At 45.2% G+C, this 25,846-nt stretch overlaps 1 protein-coding gene across 2 annotated transcripts in view; it reads left to right on the forward strand.

The window, feature by feature from the left end:
* Window positions 1-8,377: 8,377 nt before the first annotated feature.
* AKT1 (AKT serine/threonine kinase 1) overlaps window positions 8,378-25,846 on the forward strand; it is a 237,600-nt gene continuing 220,131 nt past the window's right edge. The window contains exon 1 of one of the 2 annotated variants that reach the window (XM_082275278.1): window positions 8,378-8,607. The gene's annotated coding sequence lies outside the window, so the exon portion shown is untranslated. Of the gene's footprint in view, window positions 8,608-8,628; window positions 8,969-25,846 lie in introns of those variants that run through there. The other variant, XM_082275277.1, reaches the window with a different exon arrangement.

Here is a 25,846-nt window from a genome sequence, read left to right on the forward strand (position 1 = left end):
CATAGGACCCTGCATTCACTATATCTGGTCTCCCCAGGAACCTGCATTCACTATATCTGGTCTCCCCATAATCCTGCATTCACTATATCTGGTTTCCCCAGGACCCTGCATTCACTATATCTGGTCTCCCCAGGAGCCTGCATTCACTATATCTGATCTCCCCAGGAGCCTGCATTCACTATATCTGGTCTCCCCATAATCCTGCATTCACTATATCTGGTTTCCCCAGGACCCTGCATTCACTATATCTGGTCTCCCCAGGACCCTGCATTCACTATATCTGGTCTCCCCAGGACCCTGCATTCACTATATCTGGTCTCCCCATGATCCTGCATTCACTATATCTGGTCTCCCCAGGAGCCTGCATTCACTATATCTGGTCTCCCCATGATCCTGCATTCACTATATCTGGTCTCCCCAGGAGCCTGCATTCACTATATCTGGTCTCCCCAGGAGCCTGCATTCACTATATCTGGTCTCCCCATGATCCTGCATTCACTATATCTGGTCTCCCCATGATCCTGCATTCACTATATCTGGTCTCCTTATGATCCTGCATTCACTATATCTGGTCTCCCCAGAAGCCTGCATTCACTATATCTGGTCTCCCCAGGACCCTGCATTCACTATATCTGGTCTCCCCATGATCCTGCATTCACTATATCTGGTCTCCCCAGGAGCCTGCATTCACTATATCTGGTCTCCATAGGACCCTGCATTCACTATATCTGGTCTCCCCAGGAACCTGCATTCACTATATCTGGTCTCCCCATAATCCTGCATTCACTATATCTGGTTTCCCCAGGACCCTGCATTCACTATATCTGGTCTCCCCAGGAGCCTGCATTCACTATATCTGATCTCCCCAGGAGCCTGCATTCACTATATCTGATCTCCCCAGGAGCCTGCATTCACTATATCTGGTCTCCCCAGGACCCCGCATTCACTATATCTGGTCTCCCCAGGACCCTGCATTCACTATATCTGGTTTCCCCAGAAGCCTGCATTCATTATATCTGGTCTCCAACAGTACACAGAACATGGAAATGCAATTATTTTTGTAAATATAAACTGCTAAATACCTTTTCACATCAGCAGTATATTGCAGTCTTGTGACTTCTATCGGTTTCTAGTGATGCTTGTAGGAGGAGTTTTCATACTGCACTGAGCTGTCCTATTGGGATCCAGGACCCCTGACCCTCTGTCTGGACAGTGCTGCTTGGCTCTGTGCTGCACTCTCTCAAGAAAAAAAAAAACCTCTCTAGCAATGCACACCAAACTGAGCATGTGCAGCCTGACTCCAAATACTCTGTCTTATCCGGACATTTTTTGGAGTCAGTGGAAGATCTGTGCATACAGGATCAAACAGCCTTTTTATACAATGCAGAGGATTACCTCCTTAGGTTCCACAGTGAGTATAACAAGCATGCTTTACTGCATATACAGATGGATTTTACTGTTGTGGCTTTAGTAACACTTAAACTTTTTTTTTAATTCATTCATAGCTGTGGCATAGTAAATTTACTATGCTTCCGTTTATGAATGAACGGAAAGCTCTGTACAGAACTATTCCTGTTCATTCATTCTGTGCAGCTGAGGCTGCAGAGAAAGGGACTGATGAATCTGTCCTCAGTCCTCATAAGTGAGACATCAGGGGTTTCTTTAAACCCCTGATATTTCACCCAAGCCCCCCCCCAACGAGGGTCAAAATAAATATGTCAAAAATAATAAAAAAAATAAGATTGTAAAAAAAAAATAAAATGGTAGAAAAAAATAAAACAACAAAAGTAAAAAACTACCGACAGCAGTGGCGAAACTACCAGGGTTGCAAAGGTCTCACTTGCGACTGGGCTCTGGCGTTCTGCCTCTGTGGGGGGACCCCAAGAGGGAAGGAAGGTGGCCCGCTTCAGGACTGTAATAAAGGGTCCCACAATGGGAGTAAAGGGCCCAGTGGGAAGGGCTCCAGTCAGGGACCAGGAAAGCCCTTTATGGTTTCTTGCACCAGTGTCCTGAGATTGTAGTTATGCCTCTGGCTAGATGTACTAGCAGATTTAAATACACTAACAAATTGAAGCCAAACTCCAGCTAATATTTTATAAACAGTTACAGAAAACAGTTTTTTTCTTTTTTTGGATAAAAGTTTTACATACTGTAAATAAATAAAAGCTGATCATTGTAATCACCCCTGCCAGTGTTAAATGGTTTGTCTCAACTCTGTAACTGCTATATCTACAGGACAGCTTGTGATGTTGAAAAACAAACCGACTTACTGACGGGATCACCAGGTGAAAATACAGTAAAGAAAGTCTAAAAAAGAAAACAAATGCAATCATCACATCTAAGAAATGGTAAGCTTTAATATAATAAATGTTTTCTTTTTGGTTTATTATTATTTAAAACTTTAGATTGCTAAAGCACTGTGCACCAATAACAATTGCCATGCGGTGTCTTTTACAAAATACAATGTTCACAATTTTTTCCTAGTACATATCTACAGCTTTCTGAGATGGAAAACGGGGACCACATGGAATTGATGGACATAAATCATCTGTTAAACCCACTGATGATGTTTTCATTTTTCCTTATAATTCACTACATAGTAGAGTATTAAAAGTACTGTTTTCCATTACTTATAGGTATTTTTTTAATCTTTTTTTTCATCTTTTGTTGCATCTCAGTGCTGCTGATCTCTTGCAGCCTCTTAGCAGTCACTTCCTGTCTACATGCACACCAAGGATGGCTGCATGCATTTCTCAGGGTGAGCCGAGTGGGCCATGCCTGTGTAATGTGTGTTAAAGCAACCATCGTAGCCCCCCCACTGAGATGGTGTGTGATAGAGTGACAACACAGAGTCACATTTACAATGCAGGGACAGTGTTGTCACCCTATAATAAATGTTGCCTGTGAAAGGACCTTCATGCTAGGATCACACGTTTTTTAACCACTTCAGCTCCGGAAGGTTTTTACTAACTTAATGGCCAGGCCATTTTTTGCGATTTGCGATTGCGTTATTTTAACGAAAAATTGCACGGTTGTGCGACGCTGTACCCAAATACAATTGATGTCCTTTTTTTCCCCACAAATAGAGCTTTCTTTTGGTGGTATTTGATCACCTCTGCGGTTTTTAGATTTTGCGCTATAAAACAAAAAAAGAGCGACAATTTTGAAAAAAAAACACTATTTTTTACTTTCTGCTGTAAAACATTCCCAATAATTTTTATTTTTTTTAAATCACATTTTTTTATCAGTTTAGGGCAATTTGTATTCTGCTACATATTTTTGGTATAAAAAATACCAAAAAGCGTATTTGGGATTGCACAAAAGTTATAGCGTTTACAAACCAAGGGATAGATTTTTCGACTTTTTATTTATCTATTCAGCAATATTTAGTGGGACTGCAATATTGCAGCGGACAGATCGGGCCCCTAACTGACATTTTTGACACTTTTTGGGGACCAGTGACATTAATACAGTAATCAGTACTAAGTAATATGCACTGTTACTGTATAAATGACACTGGCAGGGAAGGGGTTAATACTGGGGGTGATCAAAGGGGTTAATGTATGCCTAGCAATGCTTACTGACTGTGGGGGGGGGGGGGTTCTGTGACAGGCACAGAGAGATCGGGCTTAGCTGAAACTCTTGATCTCTCTCTGCCTGTCTGACAGAAGACTCGCCTGCTTTGTTTACATAAGCAGGCGGGTCTTCTGTCAGTTTCTCTGACGATTGCGTGAGGCCAGCGGCAATCGCCGCAGCTCCTCCCACGGCCGCCAAGACCTCGTTCACAAAATCACGTAAATCTACGTGATTTTGCGCAGCCGAGACGCCCTGCCGCAGTTTTTTTGCGTGGGGCAGTCGGCGAGCGGTTAACATGAAAGCTGCAGATTGTGATAAAGGCAATTTAAAAAAATATATAAATAAAAATAACAAACATGTTATACTTCGCTGCTCTGTGTAATGTTTTTGCACAGAGCAGCCCAGATCCTCCTCTTCTCAGGTCCCCCGCCGGTGCACCGGCCCCTCCCTTCTGTCAAATGCTGCCAGAGTAAACAGCTTGAAATGGGTGCACCCAAGTAGGATCACTCCTGGACCTGCTGCTCTCCGTGTCCATTCAGAAACAGAGCTGTGCCTAAGCTTCGGCCCCTCTCTCTTCTCATTGGCTCACTGGCTGTGATTGACTCCCGATGCTGTCTCATGGGAGGGAAAGTCCCTGGAGAGCTGAGACTCTCATGCACATCACTGGATCGCGATGGGGCTCAGGTAAGTATTAGGGGGGGCTGCTGCACAGAAAATATTTTTTACCTTCATCCATAGAATGTATGAAGGTAAAAAAACCTTGAGTCTTTAGAACCTTAAAAATGTTACATAAACTATAAGCTATTGATAGATTTGGATTTATTAGGTTTACATATACTGTACCTGGAGTGTAAATTGTAGGGTGTTTCAGAAATAGGGACTAATATGAATTATTATTTGTTTACATTACTTGCCTGCCTTTCTCCCGCTGTAACGGACAATCGCGAGTGCCCGGCGGACATCGGGTCCACCGGGCACGCGTGCGGGGGGGTCCATGAACGAGCGGGGACGGGAGCGCGCCTCCAGCGGCGCGCGCTCGCCCCCTAGAGCCATACAGGCTAGCGACGTAGTACTACGTCGCTTTGCCTGTGAGGGGCTGACCGCCGCAGTAAATATACTGTGGGCGGTCGGCAAGTGGTTAAAAGGGACATAGTGTAGAACTAGTTTCCCCATTGGAAGGTTTCTCTTCTATTACTATTCTGGTGACAATCCAAAATGTGGGATTTTCTTTCACTCTCAGTGATATCAGCAAGCAAGACAAATAAAGAGGGGGAATCTCCCTTCCAGAGACACAGACTGCAATAAAAACCCCACAGGGGGTCTAATCCACCTACACTCTATCATTTAGCCCTTGTTCACAGTGAACACGGCTTTGAAATCGTGTAAGTTCATTTGAAGTTCAGTTTCACGCACAGATGTCTATTGAAATCGCCCCCAGAGTAGCCAAAAGTAGTCCAGGAACTTCTTATGGAAATCGGTGCGATGCAGAAAAGTGAGACTCTCCCATTGCCGGCAATAGGCTGCGATTTGCGCCAATGTAAACGGGGGCTAAAGCTGGCCATACCTGGATGGAAATTTGGCTGGTTCAGCAGGGACTGGCCGAGTTTTGATCCATGTATGGGCTGGCTGGTTGTACTGATGTTGATCTACAGATCGCCTTCTGTACAACCAGCCTGTTGCCACGATCAGCGCCGCCGGCTACAGCCACGAGTGCTGATCAGTGTATTCTGATGGAGGGAAGTCTCCCCGCTGTCAGAATACAGTTCCTTAGTGGAAGTGATTCCCTCATCCACATCGAATGTTTGGTTGGGAGTCATTTTTTTTAGATCAGCCTGCTGGTTGAACGAAAAAAAAAATGAATCATGTATGAGCTGCTTTTTTTACTTTTAGACCCCGTTCACACTGGGGCGACCCGACTTGCCGGGGCGACCTGTGAAGTCGCGGTGCACAGCTCGCACTGCGACCTCGGAGCGGCCGGCACGGACTTCATATCATTGAAGTCAATGCAGGTCGCTCCAGGTCACCCCAAAGAAGCTCAGGACCCTTTTTCTAAGTCGGAGCGACTTGTGGGACGAGACTCCCACCCGGCCGTATATGTACAATGGCCGGGTAGGAGGTATCGGTATTGGCATTAAAAAACGATATCGGTCGATCACTAGCAGGAACGCTCGCAATGCGATAATGTGAACGGGCCCCAAAGGAGATTTTTCAGAAATTGTACAATCCAGTTGTATAGTGTATGAGCAGGATTTAGGCTGGCTATAGGTGGATTGTTTTTTTATTTTGATCAGCCAGCGTGTTGTTTAAAAAAAACAAACAAACGGATTTCCTCATCTACACAATGGAGGTGGATGGAGGAGTCCTTCCCTCCGTGTTATTGTATTCTGACAGCGGAACTCCTCCACTATCAGAATACACTGATCAGCCCTGCATCTGCTGATCGAATGAAACTTTTCCAACGTTTCCATTCAAAAAAAGTTGATCGCTAGAATTACTTCTGTCAAGCTGACCAAATCGCGTGATGTGTGACACCCCCAAAAAAGTTCCAAGACTGCATTTGGGCAACACATGTTGTGCGATTTATTTAGTGCGGCAGAATCACACCGCGTTTTTAGGTGCCATTGAAATGAATGCCACCTGAACACGCTGATGTGCAATTTGACATTTTAACAGCGTGTTTTGAGATTGCGGGCAGAATTACGGTGATTCCACCCACCATTCAATATGCCTATGTGTGAACGGAGTCTAGAGGAACTCGCACAATTTCAAACCCGCATTTCAGTGCAAGCTCAGAGGCGATTTGAACGACATCTGTGCGGGTTCATGCACAGATCTCTATTTATATTGACCCTGAAGTCGCCAAAAGTAGTGCAGGAACTACTTTTCGAAATCTGTGCGGCGCCGCAAAGTTGGCATTGCACTGATTTGAACGCTCCCATTGCCGGCAATAGGCTGCAATTTTATCATGCGATGTTACATAGTAGGTGAGGTTGAATAAAGACAATAGTCCATCCAGTTCAACCTGTGTAGGTGAAATGCATGTCAAATTGCGCCAATGTGAAAGGGGGCTCATTATCAAAGCTTTATTAATGAAGTTAGAAGCTGATTGGCTACTATGCACAGCTGCACCAAAATCCGTGTGCTCCAGTTTTAGTAAATCCCCCTCATAGGCTAACATGGAGGGATGTTTAGAGGCAGAAAAAAAAAAGACACCCCTTAGGGGTGGTCCGGATCAGACCATCTATTCACCCCTATGGAGCAGCGGTGACATGTCCGCTGACACCCACCACTATTCTATCCGATCCTGTCTGCCAAAACCAGGTGGATGCTGACCCTATTTTCAGATCAGTGCGATCACAGTGCGATCTAACAGTTCGCATAGAAATCGTATCGCACTGGTGTGAACCACCATGCGATCCGATTCTGCTGCGGACCAAAAAAAGGGTCCTGTGCGTGTTCACTGCGATTGCGGTGCGAATTCAGCCATACAAACTGCACCGCACAGATATTGCATGTGGTTTTAGGAGCAGTGCGCTCCGAATCATATGCGATGTCTGAGATCGCATCAGTGTGAACTGGCACTTAGGCTCCTTTCACACCGGCGGCGCGCCCGACGGAGTCTGTTCTGCTCAGCGGGGGATCGATCCGCCGATCCCCGCAGAACAGGCGGATGACAGCTCCGTCACCGCTCTGTGTGCAGAGACGGAGCTGTCAGATCCCCGCTGTACTCTATGGGGGAATCGGATGAGAACGGACCACCTGTCTGTTCTCATCCGATCCGCCAGACGGATAAAAGATAGGGTTTCCATCCGTTCTAATTTCACGGACCGGATTGGAACATGTCTCCGCTGACATCCGCTGCCCCATAGGGATGCATGGAGCATCCGATCCAGTCTGCCTCAGAAACTAACAGGCGGATCGGATCACCCGTGTGAAAGGGGGCCTTAAGCCCCGTACACACGTACCGATCGTCGGCCGAACGATCGGCCGTCTTTTGTCCAGGGCTGTCGTGTCTGTTGAAAACTGCAAAAGACTGCACACGAATTTTGTCGGCCAACAACAGCCGACTGCAGAAGTGATGTCATGTGATGGTTAACTTTCCTTGTCTTTTTTCTTTTCTGAGCATGCCCAGTCTTGCTAATCTGCTGTCTGTCGGCCGAAATCTGTACTGACTGGCGAACAATCGGCCGTTCTGGTGTTGGCCAACAAAAATTTTAATGCCTGCACGACAGATTCTGTTCGGCCGAAAATGCGCTGTCGACTGTCGGAAGCATCATACTAACAAGCCTACAATCGGCCGATCGGTCGTCGGCCGAATATTTACGGCCGACAATCGGTACGTGTGTATGGGGCTTAACTCACATGTATGGTTGTGATCACATGTGTGCGGGACTTCCATAAGCATTCACACTTGTGCATAAGCACAGGGGGCATTTTATTGTATTATCCAAAAAACTATTTTTGGATAAAATAAATACTGTCTATTTAATTTCCTGTCCAGAACTGGTTAATGCAGCGCTTGCGTTACTGCACTGCGCGAATCTCAATAAGCCCTAAAACCCCCATAGAAATGTTTAAAACTTGCATTAAACCAAAAAAAAGAAAAGAGGCATTTGGGGATATCAGTGATCAGCCCAGAAAAAAACAAGGACATCCTACATCCCTGGATGGAGAGCTTTCAGTAGCTTCCAGCCCAGCAGCTGAGAGGTTAAAGCTCACCTGTCTGCTAAGCTACACATCCAGAGTGAGAGCGGACTCCTCCCCCTTGGAGCAGGAGGCAGGGCGGTAGGACCCAGTGGTCATCAGCAGGCAGGGTGGAAGAGGGAGACACATAGACAGAGAGAGGCTGGAGAAAGGAAGAGAGAAGGCAGGAGGAGGATCAGTGTGTGCAGAGGAGGAAGAGACAGTCTACACTGTGTGCAGGAAGAGCAGACACAGCACTGGGGGCAGCTGATCCTCTTCTAGGAGGATGATCCAGGGCTGACAGCACAGCTCATCCAGCAAGCAGCAGCACCCCAGGGTGTCAGCAAGGTGACAGCAGCACTCCAGGGTGTCAGCAGCACCAGCAGCCTCCAGCCAAGCAACAACCGGATCCTCCCATCCCTCCATGCAATCAATGGGCTGAATCTGCAGCAGCAGCAACAACAGCAATACTACAAGCAGCAGCAGCAGCAGCCCTATCCTTCCCCTCTTCCTCCTCCTCCCACCCTCTCCCCCTCTCTCTGTCTGCTCTCCTCTCCTCCCCCCTCCTTCCTTCTTTCCTTTCCCTTCCCTCTCATGCTCCCCTCGGTGATGGTGTGGCTTCAGCTGGCTGCTATCCACCTCTAGGCCCCAAGCCCCGGTGGCATTCCTCCTCCTGCAGGCACAGATCTTGTATACCTCTTGCATCCATGTAAGTCAACCCCCCTCCCCCCCCCTTCTAATGCACACACCCTAGACTGGCACCAACATCCTGTTTTACCCCCATCGGTGGGCCTTGGTGGAGATCCCCCCCCCCCTTCTTTTACTCCAGAGCCCCCTTAATGCCCCATCTTGTCTGGTGCCCCACCCCCCTTGGTACTGGGTAGACTGCAGCCTAGCCATAGGGCCTATGCAGGCAGAGCATCTCCTGTCTCATGCATATGCGCATAGCCGTCCAATAAAAGGCACATTGCATGCCGGCCCCTGTCTGCTGCCCGCCGGTTCACCATGCAATCCTCATTTCAGGGCATTTGCATGAAACCGGCTGCGTTGTATGATGCAGGATGTAGTGTTGGTTGTGTTTTTTTTAATATTTTCTTTTTGTCTGTGGCTCTGTTTTTTTTTTTTTCCCATTGGCTAACAAAATAGGATGCTGAAGTCTCCATTGCAACATCCTCAGCCCTCCCCATTCCCCCAGGCAGGATTGCTTTTGTTTGTTTGCTTTTCGTCATTGCAAAACTGTTGTAGGTGTTGTATGTGTTTTTTATTGTATTGTTATTTGCTGCTTTCTCCAAGGCTTTGCAGGCAGTTGAACGCTCCCCGTTGAACGCACCCCTCCCAGTGATGCCCACTTCCTGCGTACATCGTGTAATATCTATGGCTGCGTTCACGGTGACCCATCCCACTTTGGCCTGTGCAGCCGGCTCTGCTATGTGGAACGTGATCGTCTGTCTGCCTGGTACCCAGCCTTCTAGGAATAGAGAACGCAGACGGGGAAATGTTTACTTGGAAAATATATGTATATAAAGCCAGCAGAGACGGGAGGAGGCGAGTCTGTGTGTGTGTGTGGTTGATATTTGCCATATTGCCATAGCAACCAGGCCGCTGTTTAACCCCAACGTTGTCGTTTCTGCTGGGATTTGAATTTAGCTGGGGCGCCGTCAAGGCCTGATGTAGAAAAGTGGTGCAAAGGCATCTGCGCTGCCCGTAGCAACCAATCAGAGGCCTGACACCAGTGTGGGTTGGGCAATGAAAGGAAGTGGCTGGTTGCTATGGGTAACGTAGTCATTTGTCAGACGTAACCTGCTGGGATTTGAATTTAGCTGGGCGCTGTTAAGGCCTGATGTAGAAAAGTGGTGCAAAGGCATCTGCGCTGCCCGTAGCAACCAATCAGAGGCCTGACACCAGTGTGGGTTGGGCAATGAAAGGAAGTGGCTGGTTGCTATGGGTAATGTAGTCATTTGTCAGACGTAACCTGCTGGGATTTGAATTTAGCTGGGCGCTGTCAAGGCCTGATGTAGAAAGTGGTGCAAAGGCATCTGCGCTGCATGTAGCAACCAATCAGAGGCCTGACACCAGTGTGGGTTGGGCAATGAAAGGAAGGGGCTGGTTGCTATGGGTAACGTAGTCATTTGTCAGACATAACCTGCCGGGATTTGAATTTAGCTGGGCGCTGTTAAGGCCTGATGTAGAAAGTGGTGCAAAGGCGTCTGCGTTGCCCGTAGCAACCAGTAGCAACCAATCAGAGGCCTGACATCAGTGTGGGTTAGGCAATGAAAGGAAGTGGCTGGTTGCTATGGGTAATGTTGTCAGACGTAACCGAGTCGCACAGGTTTGTTTAGTTTTGTGTGTTTTGGCATGGTGGGATTTATGACGCTACTGTGATGTTTATTATTGGAAGATGGATTGAAAAGTGGAAGTGTTCTGGAACTGTACAACTGTCAGGCCTGTAGTTATAGGACTAAGGACTAGTTTACTCGGGATGTATCCATGCGTACCCCATGCGAGAGCCGTGTTTACCCCCCACAGGGATGGATAGGTTCCATGCATCCCTGTGCAGGCATTCCCATTGATGTCTATTGGGATGCAGTGGCTGTACAGACAGTCGCTGCTCCACGTGTGACATCCATGGGGGTGCAGGTGAACACCCCTGATGCATTCAGGGCTGTGTAGCTGTGCATATGTCGAATTAGGAGCAGCGGCTGTGTTCATACAGTGGCTGCATTCCTGTAGACATCAGTGGGGCTGCATGCATGGGGGTGCACAGAGCACCTCTACATCCCTTATAGGTAATCGCTGCCCTCGCATGCGGTACGCATTGATACCCCCCAAGTGAATGAGGCCTAAGGCTTCACTCACACTAGCGGTGGAGGGGTAATAAAAACAGGCAGTTGCCCTGTGTTATGACTGCCCACCTCCAAATTTACATGGTGAGTTGCACTACAGCCGCAGCAATGTTAACTTGGTACAGTGAGTATGACAGTCTGTCAAACTCACCCATTGAAGTCAATGGAACCTTGTTGCAACATCGCTATGACAGTTGCAGCATGGCTGTGCAAAGTAAAATCCCCATTGGGATAGAATAAATCCCCTTTAGCTTGGTGCTTGAAATGGCATGGAGGAGGAGGGAGTATCGCCACCTAAACGCATGTAAACCGGCTGTCAATCGCGGTCTGAAAGCGATCGCGTTAAAGTCTGCCGCCAGTGTGACAGGCCTTACTGGAGCCTCCGGTAAAGAACAGTACAGAAAGTAGAGTGGCTTACAACCAACATTTAGAATGTATTTTTGTTGTTGCTGTGACCTTGGTGAATGCAAACTATCATTTCCTATTGGAATAGCAGTTTTCCATTGGCTTGCAGGGATTGGCTTGAATTGGCTTGCGGGGATTGGCTGGAATTTGTAGTTCTTGACATGGACTGTATCTGTGCATATATATATATATATAATTTCGTTTTTTTCTTAAGTGGTGGAGAAAAAAGGCTACTTAAACTTTGTTGGTGGGAGCTGGCCCTTTAAGGGGATCTTAAAGCGGAACTTTACTCATAACAACTTGGAGAAAAATAATGTTCTTTAGCAAGGAACGTACATTCCACATTAATAATTATGCTACAAAAATGAGTGTGTGCCTCCAGCATTGCTCCTATTACATCTTGCTGGAGGCTGCCCCTGAACAGCAGTAAATCATAAAACCGAACTAAACTTATGGATTTAACGGTTTCAAAAAACAATTACATTCCTCTAATGCCAGGATTACTAACTGTCATATTTGCTTGTGTCCTCAACCAAACTGTCAATCCATCCAATGGCTGGTGTCCTAACTGATCACAAGTGCTGCACCATGGCAGTTGCAGATCAAACAGAAGCAGCTTCATTGGCTGTAAAGGATAAGAGGGTTTAATTCCGCTTTAAGGCTGTCAGGAGATCGGCCTCTACAGTCTTGGCACTGCCTAAAAATTGGGAGCAACGGAGCATGTGCAGAGCAAGGGTGAGACAGTGTATTTTAAACTGTATAGGCACTTATTTTTAATGTTTTACATTGCTATACCTGCAAAATGGGCCAACCTGAAGTGATCTAGCAGGACTGAATTTTCTGAAGAAAGTTCCACTTGATTGCCAGGGACGTTTCCTGGGCTTTCTGATCATGTGATCACTTTGGCAGTCACATGATCAGAAGCCCTTCCTGCTGAAGCCATGACCTGGGGTTGATGATGACAGCGCGGTCACAGTACCGGGTGCGTGTTATTAAGCCGCTCCCAGAAGAGCAAAACGCCAGCTGTATGCATATATGAGAAATCCCACCGCCACATTGGGACATCTTTGTTTACTGCCAATGGGAAAGGGTTAATACAGAGGGAACAAATCATAATTATTATTTACATTGCTGTGGAATAAAAATGAAGGCTTTGACCCCTTTCTGCCTTCTCTACCATTTAGTGCCAGGAGGCAGTGGCGGTGTTCAGATCATGGGATTGGCTTTCACAACTGACGCATGATTGGGAGCCTGTCCCACTGTCTCCTATTCACAAACCAAACCAGGATCTGTAGGAAACGGCTTGGCGTAGAAAGTGCTCTCTCAGCACACAACCTCGGACCCCCATGGGGACATACGTGCGGCGGTTGGGTGTTAAGGCCCACTTGCCTTGCCAAACTATATAAAAAAAAAAAAAAATAAAAAAAAAAAGTTTTGCCTTTAGTTATACTTAGACAGGTTTAGTCCTGCTTTTATCCTTTTCAGCCAAGGAAGCGGCCATCTTGGCCTCTGTTTGATCTTCATCTGCTATGATACTGCACATGTGATTGGTTATGACACCAAACATTTAAAGGTTTGACAATTTGGTTAAGAGCCCAACCAATGGGACAGTTGCACTCCCAGCATCTAACTGGAATGTAACCTTTTTGAAACTGTCAACTCGATGGGTTTAGTTCCGCTTTAATGCCAAGTGGTCCCATTCACTTGAATGGGCCATGTTTTGATGATGGTACTGGCCACCAAACGTAACGGAGGGATAATTTTTGTTGTGACATATGAATGCCCTTATGTGCTGCCTTCGCTGCTTAGAAAGGGCCGGTTTGGGGGTGGTAAAAACATAGCTTAACTGCATGCTTTCAGCCCCCCTTTAATGAGTTCTAGGGCTAAGTTCACATACAGTGGGTACGGAAAGTATTCAGACCCCCTTAAATTTTTCACTCTTTGTTATATTGCAGCCATTTGCTAAAATCATTTAGGTTCATTCTTCTTCCTCATGAATGTACTCATAGCACCCCATACTGACAGAAAAACACAGAATTGTTGACATTGTTGCAGATTTATTAAAAAAGAAAAACTGAAATATCACATGGTCCTAAGTATTCAGACCCTTTGCTGTGACACTCATATATTTAACTCAGGTGCTTTCCATTTCTTCTGATCATCCTTGAGATAGTTCTACACCTTCATTTGAGTCCAGCTGTGTTTGATTATACTGATTGGACTTGATTAGGAAAGCCACACACCTGTCTATATAAGACCTTAAGGATCACAATGCATGTCAGAGCAAATGAGAATCATGAGGTCAAAGGAACTGCCTGAAGAGCTCAGAGACAGAATTGTGGCAAGGCACAGATCTGGCCAAGGTTACAAAAAGATTTCTGCTGCACTTAAGGTTCCTAAGAGCACAGTGGCCTCCATAATCCTCAAATGGAAGACGTTTGGGACGACCAGAACCCTTCCTAGAGCTGGCCGTCCGGCCAAACTGAGCTATCGGGGGAGAAGAGCCTTGGTGAGAGAGGTAAAGAAGAACCCAAAGATCACTGTGGCTGAGCTCCAGAGATGCAGTCAGGAGATGGGAGAAAGTTGTAGAAAGTCAACCATCACTGCAGCCCTCCACCAGTCGGGGCTTTATGGCAGAGTGGCCCGACGGAAGCCTCTCCTCAGTGTAAGACACATGAAAGCCCGCATGGAGTTTGCTAAAAAACACCTGAAGGACTCCAAGATGGTGAGAAATAAGATTCTCTGGTCTGATGAGACCAAAATAGAACTTTTTGGCCTTAATTCTAAGCGGTATGTGTGGAGAAAACCAGGCACTGCTCATCACCTGTCCAATACAGTCCCAACAGTGAAGCATGGTGGTGGCAGCATCAAGCTGTGGTGGTGTTTTTCAGCTGCAGGGACAGGACGACTGGTTGCAATCGAGGGAAAGATGAATGCTACCAAGTACAGGGATATCCTGGACAAAAACCTTCTCCAGAGTGCTCTGGACCTCAGACTGGGCCGAAGGTTTACCTTCCAACAAGACAATGACCCTAAGCACACAGCTAAAATAACGAAGGAGTGGCTTCACAACAACTCCGTGACTGTTCTTGAATGGCCCAGCCAGAGCCCCGACTTAAACCCAATTGAGCATCTCTGGAGAGACCTAAAAATGGCTGTCCACCAACGTTTACCATCCAACCTGACAGAACTGGAGAGGATCTGCAAGGAGGAATGGCAGAGGATCCCCAAATCCAGGTGTGAAAGACTTGTTGCATCTTTCCCAAAAAGACTCCTGGCTGTATTAGATCAAAAGGGGGCTTCTACTAAATACTGAGCAAAGGGTCTGAATACTTAGGACCATGTGATATTTCAGTTTTTCTTTTTTAATAAATCTGCAACAATGTCAACAATTCTATGTTTTTCTGTCAGTATGGGGTGCTGTGTGTACATTCATGAGGAAGAAGAATGAACCTAAATGATTTTAGCAAATGGCTGCAATATAACAAAGAGTGAAAAATTTAAGGGGGTCTGAATACTTTCCGTACCCACTGTATGCGCATTTACACATGCACTTTGTGGGTACAGCAGCCCAGACAAACGCAGGGTCCCTGACCCCTCTTTAAAAAATGCATGATACTTTGATTTTTTTTTTTTTTTCTTTTGCATGGGTAAACACATGGGGGTGCGAAGTAAGAATGAATAGCAATCCTGTGCGTTGGCGAGCTGCGCATTTCCAGAACGCACACGATTATGCATGAATTCCTGACCCCTACCAGTGTGAGCCTAGCCTAACAGAGCCCGGGATAGCAGTAAAAACATGACAGGGGTTCTGTCCCTTCCTGACTCCATCTTGCCGTAGACTTGAAGTATTTCCCAGTAATGTACACAGAGACTTTTCTATGAATATTTTAGCCCTCTATACTGTAGTGATGATGCTTTCTAGTAACGGTTTGTTTTTCCGCCATGTGTATTCAGCACATCCTATTTTCACCATTGTTAAGTTTTAAAGATTTTCAGGTAGTCTCTTTGAACTCTTTGCGCTATTCTGTTTTCCCCCGAGGCTAAAAACTGAAAGTAGTCGAATGAGCGATGACTAACTTGAGAAATATTTACTTGTTTACATTAGAAACATAAATGACCAGTTTGAGAGTATTTGATTAAAATAAAAGTTCCCAGAGGTGAATAGAACGCATTAACGCATTGTAGGCACGTGACAGCTGAACTCCGGGAAGAGTTTATATTGTCTGATTATATTTGCCATGCGTGTTCTTGAATCTTGGTGTGATTTGTGTATTTTCCTCCAGATATGTGCAGTGAGTGTGAAAGGTTTGCTGGAATGGATTCATTCAGTATGTATTATGGTAGTTAGCTGTCATTGGCCACAGCTAATCATATGCTACAGATGGGCTCTGATTAGTGCTGACTGCACCATGTGATCACTGTGACCAATCAGAACTAGCAACACAATTGTACACAATGAATGGCATGACTCCAAGCCATTTATTTGAAAATGAAAAAAGAAACACTCGCGCCAAACAAAACTCAATTTAGGAAGAGAATTGCTGCTGCTACAAAACCCTAAGGGTAACAATCTGAATCGCAAAAAAAAAAACTGCAATTTATGCAGCACAAAATTCCTCTAAAATCCACGACTAAACATACATAATTAATATTTAAATAAATGCTGTGACTAGTCCAATAAAGTGCTTGCAATATAAAGTGCTAATGGTGCAATAATAGTCCTTGAATAGGGCAATTAATAGTCCAAAAAATATTATATTAAATTTGTATTAGGCTACTAATTTAATATAATATTTTTTTTTGACTATTAATTGCCTTAAAAAAAATTGTAATTGTCTATATTATTTATTAATTGTTCAAAAAATAGTCCAAAAAAATATTATATTAAATTTGTAGTAGGCTACTAACTTAATATAATATTTTTTGGACTATTAATTGCCTCTTCTAGTCTTATTATTGTTTGTTTATTATTGCACCATTAGCACGTTATATTGCAAGCACTTTATTTGACTAGTCCCAACATTTATTTAAATATTTACTTATGTAAGTTTATCACAGGAGTGTGTTGTTAACACAAAAATCTTTATAAATACTGTGAACCCCCTTTTTTTTTTTTTTTTGCACTGATGCACTTTAGTGGATTTTAGAGGAATTTTGCGCTGCACAAATTGCAGTTTTTTTTTTTTTTTTTTTTTTTTTTGCGATTTACTACTCAAACAAAGCCATTTATTGTTTACAATTGTCATGTGATCTGCTGTGATTGGTCACAGATATCACATGGTACTGGCAACGGGCCGGTACACTAATCAGTGACAGATCACACCACGGTGCGGCCCATTCCGGGAGGACGTTATATGAGGAAGTGGTTAAAGTAGAACTATAGGTAAAACTTTTTTTTTTTTTTTTTTTGGGAGAAGAGAGCACAGGCGCCAAACTAAGTGCAGCATATATAGGGCTTTATTGATAAAAACACATGTATAGGTGTTTAAAAAAAAATAAAAAATTTAAATGATTGTATGGCTACAGTAAAGCCATCCTGCTACTTTGTTATTGGACGCCATTGTTTCGTCTTAGTTGAAAGTGATTTCTGTATTGAAGTTATACTTTCTAAACACTAGCGCTAAACTGGAGTTGTCAGAAAATTGTGCTGAAGGAATGTAATCCCATTGAACTATGGAAGGTGTATTTTTTTTTTTTTTTTAAGGCCTCAAGACGTTTTGCCATCTCTCCTAGGCGCCTTTCCTCCTGGCAGCAGCGTTTTGACGTTTGTAAATGCACGTAACGCATTTTAGGCATGTTAAGTGCTTGGGCTTTAATTGATTTGATTGGATATAACAGTCAGCTGTGGCTTCCTGGGGAACCACAGCCTTCTTCCCGCTGGGCATGAGTGATATCTAACATGCTTTGTGAATGGTACTGCAGCTTCCTGGGATATGTGATGCATCCCTGGAGGCTGTGGGAGGGAAGGGGGTTTGGCAAGGGATACTTTCCTCACCTAGGTGAGGATTAGGTTGCATTCACACCTGAGTGTAGCAATTTACTGGTGTTTTTTTTATTTGAAAGTTTTTGAGTGTTTAGGAGTGTGTTACAAGTGTTTTACAACTTCAGGCATTTTTGTTTAGCCAATGGAAAGCACTAGGGCACATATGTCAAACATGAGGCCCATGGGCGGAATCTGGCCCGCCAGGGCTTGTCATGTGGCTCTCGCACCCCAGTTTTGCAGCCGGAACTCCATGCCACTACTTTCTGCTCTCATGCTCTGCTCCCACTCCCCGTTGTTACTTGCAAACACAGAAGACTTCAGTGTGTACAAGGGACAGCTTTGCTTTCAGCGGCTCCTGGAACTAACAGATCCCTGCACATATGCAGGGCATGGTGGGGACGGATGTCCAGAATCTGAGAGAGAGAAAATTATCTTCTTGCAATACAAGGCAGAGCCGCATACACTGGGGGGGGGGGGGGGGGTGGTTACTAAAGCTGGGCCATGTAGGAGAGAGATGCAAGGAAGCTATGGAGGGGGGAGGGTTGATTGGGGTTTAAGTTGCACACTGTGCCTAGAGCACCCCTAAACCCTGCACACCCCTGAACTCTACACTCTGTACGTGGGGCACTCCTGGACCCTGCGCTCTGTACGTGGGGCACTCCTGGACCCTGCACTCTGTACGTGGGGCACTCCTGGACCCTGCACTCTGTACGTGGGGCACTCCTGGACCCTGCGCTCTGTATGTAGCCCTCCCCAGTTTGACACCCCTGCACTAGGGGGAGGAGGGGTGGAGGAGATTTGGCGGGGGGGGTGGGGTGGAGAGCTGCTGTTTGAACAAAAAAGAGCGACAAAATGCTTGTAAAACGCTCACGATAGAATTTGCTTGTTGAGCGTTTTAGAGCTACAAGCTTCAAGCAGAAAATCTCTCTGGTCTTGGAGAAGTTGAAGTGGGAACTAATAAAAATCTGTTCTCGGTCCTCCAGCATTTTTTTTTTTTTTTTTTTTTTTTTTTTCTGCAAGCTCTAACTGCAGACGTTTGTTTCTTCTGATTCATAATGTGGCAGAAGAAATAAAATAAAACACTGTAACAATGTGAAGTACTGTATAGGTTCTTTTTATAGGAAGTTTTTTTAGTTCACATGCACATGTGTGGCTTGGAACACACAATGTATCAACTTTTTGGACTGCTTTTGGCTGTAAGCGAGGCACAGAGGCAGCATATAGCCCACTGCCAGCATCTGTTAAAATCCATGATGGGCAACAAAATCCATGGTAAGTGTACATGGCTGGATGCTGTTCTGAGTGGTAGGAATCCTGTGTTTGGGCTGTTCCAGAACAGGTACAGCCTTAAATGGGAGTACCACCCAGAACAGCGCCCAGCTGCTGCAATTTTCAATTTGTCATTGATTTTTGACAGGCTGCACCCGTACCTTCCTTGTGCCCAGAGGCATCATGTTTTTACACTGTACAGCCTGTGTGGATGAGCCCTTACTAATACTTCCCTTCCCTGTGCTTCCCCACCACCCGCTACGCCCTGTGTAAGCTCTGTGTCAGTTAGCTATAAAGAGGACCTGTTATATTGCCTCAAATGAGTAAAGGGACACGTTTACTTTACTCTTTGTGATATTCTAATATTTCAGAACAAAATGTTGGTAAAGTGCTAAAGCTTTTCAGAACACTGCAGCTGGTAAAGGCCGAACGTTTACATTTTTCAGATGGAAAGATAAAAGGGCTTTTAGGTCATTTTACTACCTCTGTCGGCCATATTGTCTGATGGATAGGGAGAGGCCGGGGCCATTGAAGGATAGAAGCAAAGTGGAAGCGTAGGGGGGTTAAGGGTGCCAGAAGATGATGTAATCACCTTGTAGAAGGTGCTGGAGGATGACCTCATCAGCTCGATGCCGTGACCCAATACTTGTAAACAGATATTACTGCTCTTTCAGGCTGTCAAAGCCAGGGTCTGGGCACTTGGTGTGATTACATAATGTGATGTATATTTTTTACTATTGTTCCTTGGTCAGCACAGACTACAAGTCTAAGGACAACACATGTTAACGCACATTAGCGTTATTCACCTTTATTGTGTGTTAATGCTCATTATAGTGCCCTTCATTTTGTATGGCACCCCAATGCATAAAGCTAGCCATACACATAAAAAAGGATTCCTCCTAAACAGGAAAGTATTTCCAGCTGCAGCGGCGTCTGTTACACTACCCAAACATTGTCTGTCTGTATCCAGGGCTGTCTTTAAGGCAGGGCAAAAGGGGCAGCTGCCCAGGCCCAGTCATTGTTGTGGGGCCTAAAGCAGCTGCCCCTTGAGCCATCACTGCCTGAGAATAGTTAAGTGGATTTGGGAGGGCCCAAGAAAATGTTTGCCCAGGGTCCAATCAATATTAAAGACGGCCCTGTCTGTATCTGATTGGATGCAGGTGCTTTTCGGTTGACCCCGGGTCCTCCAATCTTTCAGGCAGGGTTCTCATATGTGTGGCTGCGGTTTCCCAGCATGAGGTCCGGTGTGTCCCTGTTCACTGGTTCAGGTGCGAATTCAGGCAAAAATTCGGGCCTGATCTGCACCTGAACCGGACCCAAAGATGCACAGGGAAACCCGCATCCAATTCGCACACATGTGAACCCGGCCTCAGTTGAAGGATGTTGGGTGGGAGGGTGCTGACAGGGCCACCTATGAAGTTTCAGCTGGTTCATCGAGAACCCTAAATTCACTCCCATGTTTGGCCAGCTTATGGCAATGCAGCTCTAATGCACGTGCATGCAGCACACCACGATGCATGGGTAACACACTACTATGCCTGGTGGTGTGTTGCATTGCCCAAAAATGGTACATGCATGTTTTATTGAAAGTTTTGATGCATTTTCAGACCATTCATTTTCACACTTTCATATGCTAAAAACATATAATAACAAGATACAACAGGACGCCTAGACCTTAAAGCAGTGAAAATCTACTGCTTTAAAAAGATAAATAAATGCTCCCTCCATAGCGTTATGTCATAGTGTGCTAGTATGCACTACATTCTCACACATTATGGCTGACTTGCCTTTAAAACGCTGTCAATGTTGCCAGTATGTCCATCTTCACCCAGTCTTCCTTCCAGGTTCTCGATCTCTGGCCATTTGAATGGCTGGGCAATATTGGTGTCAATCGTGGCACAGTGCTCTGCACTCCATTGCACACTCACTGCCCTGAAGGCAGAGGATCCCTGTGCATGCACTTCATTGGCTATTGTTGATGTGAATATCTCCTAAACGGCGCACTTTTAGGAGATCTTCATTGTACCTACAGGTGAGCTATATTATAGCCTTACCTGTAGGTACAATAATGAGAGTTTTTACTTTCTCTTTACTGTGCCCCAAGCATCCATTGTCTACCAGTAAATAGTGTTTTTTTTTTCACTATCTTGAACTTTATTTATTGCCCATGTGAGAAGGAAAGTATTACCGATAGCGACCAATGCAAAAACTAATCTGCACATTTGTTCCAGATCCGATACATTTCTGAAGGTTATTTTTTGATGATCTGCAGGTTCCCTTACAAACGCACAGCTTCCAGGCATCAGGCAGTAATAGATACAGGTGTATAGATCTGAATTATTTATTGTGCAGTTTATCAGTTTAATTTCCAGGGTTTGGGTCATGTGACGCAGTGCAGCAGCTCCAAAAGTAGAAAAATGCAAATGTGTGGAAAACCGCTCCATTTTCGATGTTGCTGCAGTTCTCTGGGTTGCTGTCCCAGCAGCCTTTGCAGCAGACTAAAGTGATGTGGTCAGCAATGGGTGTTGTGTTGTGAGTCTATTGGCACTTTTCCACTGTAGGTAGCGGCTCGGCACTGCTTGGCCCTGCTCGGCTCCGTTTGCTTTTCCACTGTGTGGTACTAGTCGGCACCTTTTCAGCACTGTATAGGCTCTACTTGGCTCGGTTTGCTTTTCCAATGAAGTAGTAAGTGGGTGGGATTGCAAGGATTCTCTGACCAATTAGTGGCTAGTAGTGACAAACAATCAAGGCTGCATGCAAAGGATTGTGGGATATGGTATAGGTACGGCCCGGCTTGGAACCCCAACCGAGGTGGTACTGTTTAAGCGAGCCGTACCATGTAGTGGGAAAGCGCCACTGTACCAAACCGCTCCGAACCTTTCCAACAGGTACCATGCAGTGGAAAGCGCCAAACTGATCCGTTCCATGCAGTGGAAAAGCGCCAAACCGATCCGTTCCATGCAGTGGAAAAGCGCCATAAGTTATGAACAGCTGTACTCCGGTGAAGCGAGGAACAACCCACAATACCCGTGTTAGTCATTGGGCAAGAGTTTTAATGGGCAGAACGGACAAAGCGGCCAATACTTGGCTCCAGCCACCAGCAGCATAGCGTGCATGCCAAGGTTGTTGATTTACACAGGCAGCTAAGGGGGAGGAGTGTGGACCAGACTGAAAATGGCCTATCAAGGCATAGTGTGGTCCACTGATGACAGGAGAAGACATCAGGATTGCTGTTTTTAGCCTTTGCCCACTTTTGTGTGCCATGAGTGCCCTTGAAGTTGGCTGAACTGATGAGGAAGCCCAGTAGGGTGGTAACAGCAGTATGTTTGACTTTTTTTGGAAACCAAATATAATATTGGCCATATCAATACATGGGACTTGCTTTTTTTAAAATTTTTTTATATTATTTATTACAAATGCTGATATAGCGCTGTCAATTTATTCAGCGCTTTGCATATCTATTGTACATTCATGTCAGTCCCTGCACTCAAGGAGCTTACAATCTAAGGTCCCTATCTCCTATTCATACGTGCTCAATTTAGACAGGTGCCAGTTAACCTACCAGCATGTCTTTAGAGTGTGGGAGGAAACCGGAGAACTCAGAGGAAACCTATGCAGGAGAACATGTAAACTCTATGTAGGTAGTGCTGTGGTTGGGATTTGAAACCAACGACCCAAGTGCTGTTTTTATTTTATTTATTTTTTTTATCTTGTCTCGGCACCAGCATTAAAAGAAAATCCATTATTATTATTATTATTATTATACAGGGTTTACACTACATTACCAAAAGTATTGGGACACATGCCTTTACATGCACATGAACTTTAATGACATCCCCGTCTTAGTCTGTAGGGTTCAATATTGAGTTGGCCCACCCTTTGTAGCTATAACAGCTTCAACTCTTCTGGGAAGACTGTCCACAAGGTTTAGGAGTGTGTCTGTGGGAATGTTTCACCATTCTTCCAGAAGTGCATTTGTAAGGTCATGCACTAATGTTGGGGAAAAGGCCTGGCTTGCAGTCTGCGCTATAATTCATCCGAAAGGTGTTCTATCAGGTTGAGGTCAGGACTCTGTGCAGGCCAGTCATGTTCCTCCACCCCAAACTCGCTCATCCATGTCTTTAGGGTCCTTGCTTTGTGTACTGGTCTTAATCATTTGGTGTAGGGGGGGATTATGGTGTGGGGTTGTGTTTCAGGGGTTGTGCTGGCTCCTTAGTTCCAGTGAAGGCGTCAGCATACCAAGACATTTTGGACAATTTCATACTCCCAACTTTGTGGGAACAGTTTAGGGTTTGCCCTTCCTGACTGTGCACGAACAAGGTCCATAAAGATGTGGAGGAACTTGACTGGCCTGCACAGAGTCCTGACCTCAACCCAATAAAACTCCTTTGGGATGAATTAGAGGGCAGACTGTGAGCCAGGGCTTCTCGTCCAACATCGGTGCCTGACCTCACAAATGCGCTTCTGGAAGAATGGTGAAACATTCCCATAGACACACTCCTAAACCTTGTGGACCGCCTTCCCAGAAGAGTTGAAGTTATTATAGCTGCAAAGGGCGGGCCAACTCAATATTGAAGCCTACGGACTAAGACTGGGATGCCATTAATGTTCATGTGTGTGTAAAGGCAGGCGTCCCAATACTTTTGGTAATCTAGTGTATATAGCATCAACAGTTTTGCACAGCATTTTACAACATGAGGGCAGACAGTACAAGATACAATTCAATATAGCAGAAATCAGAGGACCCTGCTCGTTAGAGTTTACAATCTAGGAGGGAGGGCCAAGTGATACAAAAGGTAACAACTGTGGGGGATGAGCTAATGAAAAAAATAAAAGTACAGTTGCTAGGTTTGGGCAGGATAGGCTTCTCTGCAGAGAAGGGTTTTCAGGGATCGTCTAAAAGCAAACAGAGTAGGAGATAATCTGACAGATTGGGGTAGGGAGTTCCATAGGATAGGGAGAGGCTCTGGTAATATCCATACTTCGGAAGTACAGAGGCTGCCATTTATTACCTCTCCTATTTAAAAAAAAAAAAAAAAAAAAAACAGTTTTGTACCTGTGATGCTGATCCACCAGCTTCAGTACGGTACTTTGTATCCCTAACTTGGAACAAGTCTGCAGTTAGGAGCTCTGCCTTCCTGGATCTGAGTTCTTGTTCTAGGTCAGTGACTCAATGTATTGTTATCAGAGCAATGAACAAGAAGGAAGTCAATGACTGTTTGCTTCCACTCATCACCTATTAAAGTGTATGTACAACTTCTCCTTATTAGTCAGGGAGCTATACTGTTTGTTATATGTGTATATACAGTAAAACCTTGGTTTGAGAGCGCTTTGCAAGACAAGCAAATTTTTAAAATAAATTTTGACTTGATATACAAGCGATGTCTTGATATACAAGTAGCGTCATGTCACAACTGAGTATAAAAGAGAAGAGAGGCGCCTCTAAGTGTAGCAATATTGTTACATTTAATGAAGGTTCAACATTTAGCAACTCACATGGTTGATGATTAAAACAGGCACATCTAAGTATGCAGGCATCCGGGGTAAAGCTGTCCATATAGACCATCCTCCTCACCGTCATCTTCATCACACCCTTCCACGCTGCGCTCCACGAGCGATTCAAAGTCTCGCTTTCAGATCACTCTACTGCAGGGTAGTCTTCCCAATCACAATTGCAGACTGACATCGGTGAGAGCCGGTGGTTCAGAAGATGGTCTATGTGGACAGCTTTACCCTGGATAAAAATCAAAAAACGTGCTGCGCCAGAAGTGCACAAAAATAATTAGTGATTACATGAATCAACAAGTGTTATCAACAAAATATGGTGTCCATCATATGTGCTCTGATGAAACATAAATGTTCATATAAAGTGCTCCAAAGTAATGATTAGTATATCCAGGTGATGACAGGACAGCCTCAATCCCTTGTGAATCAAGCAGGAACCACCAGTGTGTGAACTCCCTCCACCAGTAAGATTGGCCTCTCACCTTGATACCAGACCCAAACGGGCCAGCATGAGCATATCAGGGGATAAACAGACTATCACAGGTAACCTCTCCAGCCTTCACCTCCGGGGGTCGCCAGGACATAAAATAAAGATAAAGCAAAGATCTAGTGCTCTCTGAATGTAAATAATGAGCTTTTATTGAGCATAAAGGGGTAACTCACATTTGTTGGGCACTCAGCTGTGCCTGCTATTATGGCATTCAGTGTTGGAGAGTAGCACCCGAGCGATCGGCGTCAGGCACGCGGGCTCCGCCTCCCTATACGCGTTACGCCTGGAGCGTGGGCTCCGTTTGGCCAAACCCTACCGAAGAAGCCAAACGGAGCCCACGCTCCAGGCGTAACGCGTATAGGGAGGCGGAGCCCGCGTGCCTGACGCCGATCGCTCGGGTGCTACTCTCCAACACTGAATGCCATAATAGCAGGCACAGCTGAGTGCCCAACAAATGTGAGTTACCCCTTTATGCTCAATAAAAGCTCATTATTTACATTCAGAGAGCACTAGATCTTTGCTTTATCTTTATTTTATGTCCTGGCGACCCCCGGAGGTGAAGGCTGGAGAGGTTACCTGTGATAGTCTGTTTATCCCCTGATATGCTCATGCTGGCCCGTTTGGGTCTGGTATCAAGGTGAGAGGCCAATCTTACTGGTGGAGGGAGTTCACACACTGGTGGTTCCTGCTTGATTCACAAGGGATTGAGGCTGTCCTGTCATCACCTGGATATACTAATCATTACTTTGGAGCACTTTATATGAACATTTATGTTTCATCAGAGCACATATGATGGACACCATATTTTGTTGATAACACTTGTTGATTCATGTAATCACTAATTATTTTTGTGCACTTCTGGCGCAGCACGTTTTTTGATTTTTATGTTTTTGTTGTGAGGTGTGGACACAATTTGTGTATGCAGCCGGATTTATATATTGATTTATTCTAGCACATTTTATACACATTTGAATTTCACTTAGTCTTGCGCTGATAGTTTTTTCACTATATTCATATAGCTTTACCCTGGATGCCTGCATACTTAGATGTGCCTGTTTTAATCATCAACCATGTGAGTTGCCAAATATT

This window comes from Pelophylax lessonae (genome assembly GCF_965119305.1).
Source record: "Pelophylax lessonae genome assembly, chromosome: 13".
NCBI classification, from domain to species: Eukaryota; Metazoa; Chordata; class Amphibia; order Anura; family Ranidae; genus Pelophylax; species Pelophylax lessonae.